At 40.6% G+C, this 10,399-nt stretch overlaps 1 pseudogene; it reads left to right on the forward strand.

The window, feature by feature from the left end:
• The first annotated feature begins 2,381 nt into the window (after positions 1-2,381).
• On the forward strand, positions 2,382-3,015 carry LOC108295937 (annotated as a pseudogene).
• The last annotated feature ends 7,384 nt before the right edge of the window (positions 3,016-10,399 follow it).

The raw sequence follows: 10,399 nt of genomic DNA on the forward strand, positions 1-10,399 counted from the left end.
TGTATTTTTAGTAGAGACAGAGTTTCACCATGTTAGCCAGGATGGTCATAATCTCTTAACCTCGTGATCCACCTGCCTCAAACTTCCAAAGTGCTGGAATTACAGGTGTGAGCCACCGCATCCAACTTTTCATCATTTATTTCACTCACATGCAAATTTATTCTGTACCAGCAAATGTCAATTTAATTACATTCTACAACTCACAATGAATCATGTAAATTTAGTCAAGTTGTAAATACCCTAGAACCATTTAAGCTCGCAAAAATATATCAGCACGATGGGTAAGTGACTTTTCCCTGAGGAAGTGTATCTGTTTAACTTGCATGATCTCTCCCTTCAGTGTTTGCCTCTTTAGTCTACATTTGTTCCTCGGTTTTCAGTAATCATGATATGGAGAGAAAAATGAAATCACCACATTTTGTTTTTCAAAATGTGAGACTGTAAATCCCGAAATGAGATCAAATATCCAAAACATCAAACCACAATTATGGCTTTGCTTTACTTTTTGCCCATAAGTGACATGTGGCCTAGAATAGGTGGTAGATATTCCCACCACAACCTCGCTTAGCATAGTGGTTTGCTAAATATTAATTTCATAGATGAAGGTTGTTCTATACCCAGATTTCAACGTGATTGCTATGCCCACTTTACTTTCTTTAAAATATTTTTTCTTCTCACTTCCTTTTTCTTATTGGTTGACTTTTTTGGGCTCAGGTTGACTTTGACTTTTTTTTCCCTTATGATTTCGAGTAATTTTTCTCATGGAAAAAGACAAAATCATAACTTTTCCCATATAAAGAACACAAGATCTGGAATATAGGGGGAAGCATAATGCTTTGCAGGTCATAGATGGAATCTTTCTGCCAGGAAAAATTCCTTTCAGATGTGACCAGATTTGGAAACATATTCCCTGTCATCAGATAGCACTGGCTTAGGAAATGAATCAAGGAGGAGCCTGCAGGATACCTCAAGGATAAGAAGCAGGCAAAAGGCGAGCACAGGGGCAGCAGACACTTGGACTAGGGCTGTTCCTTCCTGGGCAAATTTCAGAAACTCACTGACAGAGCTAGAAGCTCCCATAGAGATGAATGCCCATGTTTTCCAGATGGGAGAGCTGACACTTCAAAAGGCAGAATCACTTGTCTAAGACTTTGGGGCCAGAACAGGCATCTTATTCCAGTATTCTTGTATGAAACCATTCTCCTTTCCACATTTCTAATTTATAACTTTTTACAGGTCATTTTAAAAAGGAAATAGCATAAACATCAAGTCTGGAGGCTACTGGTGGGATTATTCACATTTATTTTCCCAACTGACTTGACATTTCAGGGCAACAGAGATGCTTAAATAAAACCGAAAGTATCCTGGGAATAAAAAAAATAATACATCTGTTTACATTTTGGTGTGGGAATTTGTTTTCAAATTCCTTGTTTGAAAGGGTATTAAGAAGAATAAATTCTCACTTCACATTTTTTTATTGCATTTTAGGTTTTGGGGTATATGTGAAGAACATGCAAGATTGCTGCATAGGTACACACATGGCTGCCTTCCTCCCCTTCACCTATATCTGGCATTTCTCCCCATGCTATCTCTCCCCAACTCCCCACCCCCTGTTGTCCCTCCCTTATTTCCCCCCAACAGACCTCAGTGTGTGATACTCCCCTCCCTGTGTCCATGTGTTCTCATTGTTCAATGCTAGCCATGTGCAGAAAGTTGAACTTCACAGTTTTCTAATTCCTTGGTGGTACCCTCTGTCCTTTGGTAACATGTGAAAATAGAGCACACTTTCTATTTTTGTTTCCGCTGTATCTCTCAAAAAGTGAAGCAGGCATAGAGTACTCCCGGGGTCAGTGGGAGCCCAGCACCAGCTCAGGCTACCGACGCTCCAGAGTCATATTCCACCTTCCACTTAAATGGCAGCCACAGGTAGACTTGCCCATCACAACCAACTCTGCGTGTCCATAATCCGTTTATTCTACAAGTTGTTTCCATACAGAAAATGGCACAATGTTTCTCAGAAGACAACTACATAAAAATCAGCATACTTCAAATTCACAGCAAATAATCAGACAATCGATGAAAATACTCATCCAAACACTAATTGTAGACTATGCCTTCTGGATATATTTGTCATAAACTTGGAGTAAGGAATCCTCACAGGCATTGAACATTTCAAAAAATGCAAAGTTGTTTGTTAGCATACTGGTGCTTTCAGGTAGAAACCCTAATCCATATCCTAGTAAGAGTTGAAGCTGAACAGGTGTTTTCATTTGTCAAAACCCAGAAAACCATATGCTTTACATTTGTGAATTATGTTGTATTATATGCGATCTTCCTTTTTACAAATAAGCTGTAAGTGGTCTCCCAGCCTTTCTTCCAGAATGGTTGAAGACACCTTTTCACACAAGATGGTAGCAACAAATCATAGGTGCAATTGTACCAAATTCACAGAAGATCAATTGAAAATCCTCATCAATACCTTCAATCAAAACTCTTACCCAGGTTATGTGCCAAACAAAAACTTGCTTTGGAAATCAATACAGAAGAGTCCAGAATCCATATTTGGTTTCAGAATCAAAGTGCTAGGCACAGATTCCAGAAAAGACCAGAAGCTGAGACTTTAGAATCAAGCCAGAGCCATGAGCAAGATCAACCTGGTGCGGAGTTTCAAAGTAGAGAAGCCAGATGGTGTCATACCACCTATAGCACCTCTCATTTACACACTCTCATCAAGGCATTTATGAAAAACGCATACCCTGGGATTGATTCCAGAGAACAACTTGCTGAAGAAATTGGTGCTCCAGGGTCAAGAGTCCAAATTTGGTTCCAAAATCGAAGATCTAGATTTTTCTTTTTTTTTTTCCAAAGATGTAGATTTCATCTCCAGAGAAAAAGGAAACCTGTTGTGTCCTTAGAACAAAAAGACCGGAGCAAGATTTCTGAGTGACTTCAAGGTACACAAAATGGCACCAACCTCACTAGCAGACTCATTTCTCTAGAGCCAGAACGTGGTAAACACAGTCAAGTTCCGTGTATTTGATATTATCAACTTGGGTCCCCAATCTCTCTCACAGTCTTCCTGAGAGTCTATCCTTCTGTTGAAAGTGCAGGTTAAGCCTTCTGAAGATGGTAACAGACTTGCCAGGTATGGTGGCTCATGCTTGTAATCCCAGTACTTTGGGAAGCTGAGGCAGAAAGATTGCTTGAGCCCAGGAGTTTGAAACCAGCCTGGCAAGCACAATAAGACCCTGTCTCTACTACAGCTAGTGCTCGACTTACGACCACGATTGGTTCCGACAGACTGGTCGTAACACGATTTGGTTGTAAGTTGAGTAGGCTATATGTACAGTACTGTGAAATGTTATAAAAATCTTTAAGTCATATTTTATCATAATTTTCTTTCATTATTGTTATATATCATAATTTTCTTTGTTCATTTTATGCCATTTGTATCATCTCCACACCATTTTGTTTATTTTTACATCCATCAGGTTTAAGTAAAACACTGCATTACCAGTACAACTGGTTTAATATTTGCAAAACGTACAAAATTACAAAATACAGGTGTATACAAAAATACAAAATACAGGTGTAAAAAACACCATAGGAAACATTTTCCCAATTGCAAAACATATCAAAATCTATAAGCATGTACGAAACATTTTATTGGCCGCTGGTGCTTGGCTGCGGATCGTTGATGTCGTCATCTGAGGCAGCAATGGGGTTACCGGAGTTGGTTTTTTCATAAACATGGTGAGCTTTGTCTGAATTGTATGTTTCTTTTTTTCTTCATAAATTTCACGATACGGATGAAACACATCGTGTGCCATCCATTCAATTCTTGCAAATCGTTCGATGTTTGGGTCCATTGCTTCAACATGTATAAGAAGTTTATTCAGTAAAGATAAACTGTCTGATAATCCCTTAGTGGTGAACTTTCTTTCTGGCTCCTCCTCTTCTTTCTCTGCTTCTCTTCTTTCTTCTTCCGCCACTCTTTCTTCTTCCAGTTCGATTAGCTCTTCATTTGTAAGTTCTCCGGATTCTTTGTCTAGCAACTCTTCGACATCTTCCATTTCATGCTCCAAAGAAAGGTCTTTAGCGAGTTTTACTATTTTTTCCTGAATCGTTTCAAGTTCATGTTCACTGTCAAATCCGTCAAAATCATTAACATAGCACTTAACACAATTTTTCCACATGCCATTCATGCACTTTGTCATCACAGCCTCCCAGGAAGTAGTGATATTCTTGATACATATCAAAATGTTGTAGTGTTTCCAAAAATCTCGCAACGTTAGCTCTGAGTCAGCATCTATAGCGGATATTGCTTGAGCGAAGGTGGTTCAGAGATAGTTGGCCTTTAATGTAGCAATCGAACCTTGGCCCATAGGCTGGATAAGTGGAGTCGTGTTTGGCGGAAGAAAAACAAATTTTACATCTGGATGGAGATCGCCTAGATGTGGTGGGTGTCCAGGCGCATTATTGAGTAGCAATAAAATCTTGAAAGGAATATCTTTCTCCAAACAATATTCTCGAACTTGAGGAATAAAACAGTTAATAAACCAGTCTTCAAACAATCCTTGTGTCATCCATGCTTTACGTGGAGAATGAAAGTAGATAGGCAGTGTGTGCTTGTTAACATTCTTGAACACACACGGGTTGTCTGAGTGATAAATTAAGAACAGCTTCAGCTTAAATCCTGCAATGTTCCCACCAAGCAGCAGAGTTAGCCTATCCTTAAATGCTTTAAATCCCGGCATGCTTTTGGCCTCTTTGTGAATATAAGTGCGTGCTGGCATCAGTTTCCAAAATAATCCAGTTTCATCAACATTGAAAATCTGTTCTGTTAGATATCCCTCATCTGTAATTAATTCATCCAGACTATCAACAAACTTACGTGCTCCTTCCTCATCCGCACTTGCTGCTTCTCCAGTCACTTGAACACTATGCATTTGGAATCGTTTCTTGAATCTCTGGAACCAGCCAGAGCTTGCTACAAATTCTTGACTGTAATCTTCTCCAGCACGCTCCTTCAGAGTCTGAAACAGACTTCTCGCCTTCATCTGCACAGTAAAAAGACTTAATGGTGTCCGTTTTTGAATTTGATCTTCCATCCAAATATATTGCAATTTCTCCATTTCGTGGATGGACCCGCTTCATTGCTTTGTTATAACTGTTGATCACATGGGTGCAGAACCTTTCACAGCTTCACGAATTCTTTCTTTATCTTTCAAAATCGCCAACACAGTCAAGTGTGATAACTTCGTATCAAGCGCGATCACATTCACTTTCTTTCCTCTTTCGTACTGCTTAATTACCTTCATTTTCGTGTCAAGATCGATGGCCTTTCTTTCCTTCTTGGCAGGCTGAGGCATAGACAGACAATTTCCTCTTGGTAGACATCTTGGGAGGGGTTTGATGAAAAATATCCAAGACACAAAACACAAATTGCTGTACCGAGTCTGGGATGGTGCACGCGGAGATGGTAGTGCTGCCGGAAGCTGGTCCACACTGTCGTACAGCCAGCTGGGCAACATTTGCACTGCCAGACGCGGAGCAGTCGTGGCTAGCGATTGTGGTCGTAAAGTCGAATGGTCGTAAGTTGCATAGGTCGTAAGTCGATCAATACCTGTATAAAAAACAAAATAAATAAAAAGGACTGTAGGGGACCGACACAGGCACAGGAGGCACCACACTACGCTATTGATACAGCCTGGATCCAGAGTTCAGCAGACCTTGAGACAATGAAAATAAACTTAGTAATAATTATTTTTCAATCATCACAGTAATTGATTTGGACAAAAATCAGTTGATGTCAAAACCTTAAAGTGACGCTGCTCTGCCAGTGAATTAGCCATTCTTTTATTCCTTTAGTTTCTTAATAAATTTGCTTTCACTTCTAAAAACCCTTATAGTTCAATGAAGAATGAGATACATACCTCATCTCAAAGAATCTACTCACAAACACTTTATAATTGCAAAAAGAAAATTGGTAATTTTGCAGTGGAGAAATATGGCCAACTCCACCTTAACCAAGTGGCTGAAAGGCACTGCACCAGTAATGGCACAAACCAATGTGAGATGCTTCCTGATGTGTTACACCAAGAAGGGCATAGTCTCTTCTGCATGTTACCAACAAAAAGTGGGTAAGCTAAAACTAATAATTAGGCAATGTCAAGCAAACACAAATTCAGATTGACAGTCTGCAAAGTAACATCTGCGTACTCTTCAACAATGTATTGATCCTAGCTTCTCAGGAGGCTGAGGCAGGAGGATTGCTTAAGGCCAAGAGTTCCAGATCAGCCTGGGCAACATGATGAGACCCCATCTCTACAAACATTTCCTTTTAAATGAGCCAGGTGTGGTAGCGTGCATCTTTAGTCTCAGCTACTCAGGAGCTAGAGGCAAGAGGATAGTTTGAACACAAAAGATCGAGGCTGCAGTGAGCTGTGATCATGCTACTGTACACTAGGCTGGGTGACACAGCAAATTCCTTTTCCAAACAACAACAACAACAAGAAGAAACAAAAAAATGGATAGAATAATGACAATAAAAATGTAGAAAAAGTAGGCTGACTAAGGAAATGCTTAGAAAGTATAGCCATACCTCAAAGATATTGTGGATTTGGCTCCAGACCACCATAATAAAGCAAATATTGCTAAAAAGTAAGTCACACAAATTGTTTTGTTTCCTTGTGAATATAAAGTTACATTGGCTGGGTGTGATGGCTCATGCCTATAATCCCAGTACTTTAGAAGATGGAGAGGGGAGGATCACTTGAGCCCAGAAGTTGTGAGATCAACCTGGGCAATATGGGGAGATCCTGTCTCTATTTAAAAAAAGAAGATATGTTTACACTACACTGTAGTCTATTAAGTGTGAAATGGTGTTATGTTTAGGAAAAAAGGTACATACCTTAATTTTAAAACATCTGATGCTGGCTGGGTTTGGTGGCTCATCCCTGTAATCCCAGCACTTGGGGAGGCCAAGGCAGGTTGATTGCTTCAGCTCAGGAGTTCAAGACCAGCCTGGACAACATGGCAAAACCCCCAACTTTAAAAAAAAAGAAGAAAGAAAAAGAAGAAAAAATACTTGATATCCTTACTTGAAGCTCAATTATTTAAAAGACAGACAAAAATATAAAAATACTTTATTGCTAAAAATGCTAATGATTATCTGAGCTTGAGGGAGTCATAGGCTTTTTGCTGATGAAGGGCCTTGCCTTGATGTTGTTGGCTGCTGCCTAATAAGGGTAGTAGTTGTTGAATATTGAAGTGGTTGTAACAATTTCTTAAAAGAAAACAGCAATGAAATTTGTCACATTAACTGACTCTTCCATTAAATATTTCTCTGCAGCATGCGATGTTGTTTGATAGCATTTTACCCATAGTAGAGCTTCTTTCAAAATTGGAGTCAGTCCTCTCAAACCCTGCCACTGTTTTGCTATGTTCATCAATATTCTAAATCTTTTGTTGTAGGTTAAACAGTGTTCACAGCATCTTCACCATCTCACAAAACCACTTTCCAGGCTCTTTCTGGACTGTAGAGTTCTTTCCAGGCTACCTATGGCAGTTTGTTTACATACATACATACTTACCATTGTGTTACAATTGTCTACAGTATTCCGTACAGCAACATGCTGTACAGGTTTGTAGCCTAGGAGCAATAGGCTATATCACATAGTGTGTGGCTATATCATCTAGATGTGTGGTAGGCTATACTACCTAGGTTTGTGTAAGTACACTCTCTATGATGTTTGCACAATGATGAAGTTGCCTAACATGTCCCAGAGTGCATCCTTGTCACTAAGCAATGCATAACTGTATGCTGAATCTACAGGTAAATTTAGAGAACGTGGACAACTTCACGATATTATTAGGTGTTCCCTATCTCCACATTTATTTTTCCTTTAATGTCTTTCAATACACTTTTCTTGTTTTCTCCATTGAAGGCCTTGTTGACCAGGCCCAGTGGCTCACGTCTGTAATCCCAACACTTTGGGATTCCAAAGTGGGAGGATCGCTTGAGTCCAGAAGTTCAGGACCAGTCTGGGCAACAAGGTAAAAACCCTGTCTCTACAAAAATACAAGAAAAAAAAAAATTAGCTGGGCATGGTGGTGTGCACCTGTGGTCCCAGCTACTCAAGGAGGCTGAGGTGGGAGGATCAGTTGAGCCCGGGAAGTGGAGGCTGCAATAAGCCATGCTTGTACTGCTGCACTCCAGCCTGGACAACAGAGCAAAACCCTGTCTCAAAAAAGTAAAAAATAAAGGCCTTGTTATTGCAAGTGGTTTAAATTCTTTGAATTGTTGTGAGGGAAGTTGTTTTTATTTTGAGACAGGGTCTCATTCTGTTGCCCAGGCTGGAGTGCAGTGGTGTGACCACAGCTCACTACAGCCTTGATCTCCTGCACTCGCACCTGAACCATGTTTTCTAAAGATGACTGGTATGGCCACGCATGGTGGCTCATGCCTGTAAACCTAGCACTTTGGGAGGCTGAGGTGGGAGGATCACTTGAGCTCAGGAGTTCAAGACCAGCCTGGGTAACATAGCAAGACCTTGTTTCTAAAATAAATAAATAAAAGATGAGGCCAGACATGGTGGCTCATGCCTGTAAACCTAGCACTTTGGGAGGCTGAGGTGGGAGGATCACTTGAGCTCAGGAGTTCAAGACCAGCCTGGGTAACATAGCAAGACCTTGTTTCTAAAATAAATAAATAAAAGATGAGGCCAGACATGGTGGCTCATGCCTGTAATTCCAGCCCTTTGGGAGGCCGAGACAGGCGGATTACCTGAGGTCAGGAGCTCGAGACCAGCCTGGTGAAATCTCATTTTAATAAAAATACAAAAATTAGCCAGGTGTGGTGGCACATACTTGTAATCCCAGCTACTCAGGAGGCTAAGGCAGGAGAGTCACTTGAATCTGGGAGACGGAGGTTGCAGTGAGCCGAGACTGCACCACTGCACTCCAGTGTGGGCGACAGAGTGAGACTCCAACTCAACAAAAAATAAAACAAAATAAAATAAAGATGACTGGTGCTTAGAAAGGCAACAGGTTGGATACACTGATCTTACATCTGCCAACTTGCTATATACTCAGACTACTTTTAATCATCTGTCTGCAGACAACTTTTTCTATTTTTTTTTTTTTTTTCCTTTTTGAGACAGGGTCTTACTCCATCACCCAGGCTGGAGCACAACAGCGCAACCTCTCCACTCACTGCAGCCTTGACTGCCTGAGCTCACAAGTTCCTTCCACTTCAGCCTCATGAGTAGATGAAGCTACAGATGCGTGCCACCATGCCTGATTAATTTTTGTATTTTTTATAGAGATGGGGTTTCACCGTGTTGCCCAAGCTAGTCTCGAATTTCTGGGAGGCTGAGATGGGCAGATCGCTTGAGCCCAGGAGGTCAAGGCTTCAGTGAGCTGTGATTGCACCACTGCACTCCAGCCTGGGCATGAGAGTGGGACACTGTTTCCAAAACTAAAATAAAATACAGTAACAAAAAACCCTCAAAATCCAACTTATCTTTGTCTTTTATCAGGAGAATTTAGTCAATTTTCACTTTCTGTAATTATTAAAATATCTGGCAGTTTATTTATTTTTTGGGAGGTGGGGCAGCTTTTATGTGTTCCACACTCACCACTCTTTACTCTTCAGTACTTTATTACCCTTTTTTGGTCTGATTCAATTTTGTTTACAATGGTTGGTTTTAATTTTCTACTTTATCTTGTTTACAGGTTTGAAAGTGATAGTGTTTTCCTTATTTTAGCATTTGTTCATTAAATTTTAACATGCATATTTGTTAATGTGTCTTCAGAAAAACAGAAATATTTTAGAAGTCCAACTGCTAACTGACCTACGTGCTATTTTTCAGTATTATGTTTCTGTCCTTTCTACATGCAACAAGTAATACTCACCAAAGAAAATGTTTGTTTAGATTTACCTACATTCTTATCAATTTCCTCCCAGCACTATTTTGCTCCATTTTTCCCCAGCTCAATAAATTATATCTTTACAGACTGGGTACAGTGGCTCACGCCTGTAATCCCAGCACTTTGGGAGGCCAAAGTGGGCAGATCGCTTGAGGCCAGGAGTTCGAGACCAGCCTGGCCAACATGGCAAAACCCTGTCTCTACTAAAATACAAACATTAGCGAGCCATGGTGGCATGCACCTATAATTCCAGCTACTCAGGAGCCTGAGGCACGAGAATCGTTTGAACCCAGGAGGCAGAAGTTGCAGTGAGCTGAGATCACACCACTGCACTCTAGCCTGGGCAACAGAGTGAGACTCCATTTCTTTTTTTTTTTTTCCTTTTGAGACAGAGTTTCGCTCTTGTTACCCAGGCTGGAGTGCAATGGCGCGATCTCGGCTCACCGCAACCTCCGCCTCCTGGGTT

Source organism: Cebus imitator, unplaced genomic scaffold (genome assembly GCF_001604975.1).
Source record: "Cebus imitator isolate Cc_AM_T3 unplaced genomic scaffold, Cebus_imitator-1.0 Scaffold669, whole genome shotgun sequence".
Classification (NCBI taxonomy): domain Eukaryota; kingdom Metazoa; phylum Chordata; class Mammalia; order Primates; family Cebidae; genus Cebus; species Cebus imitator.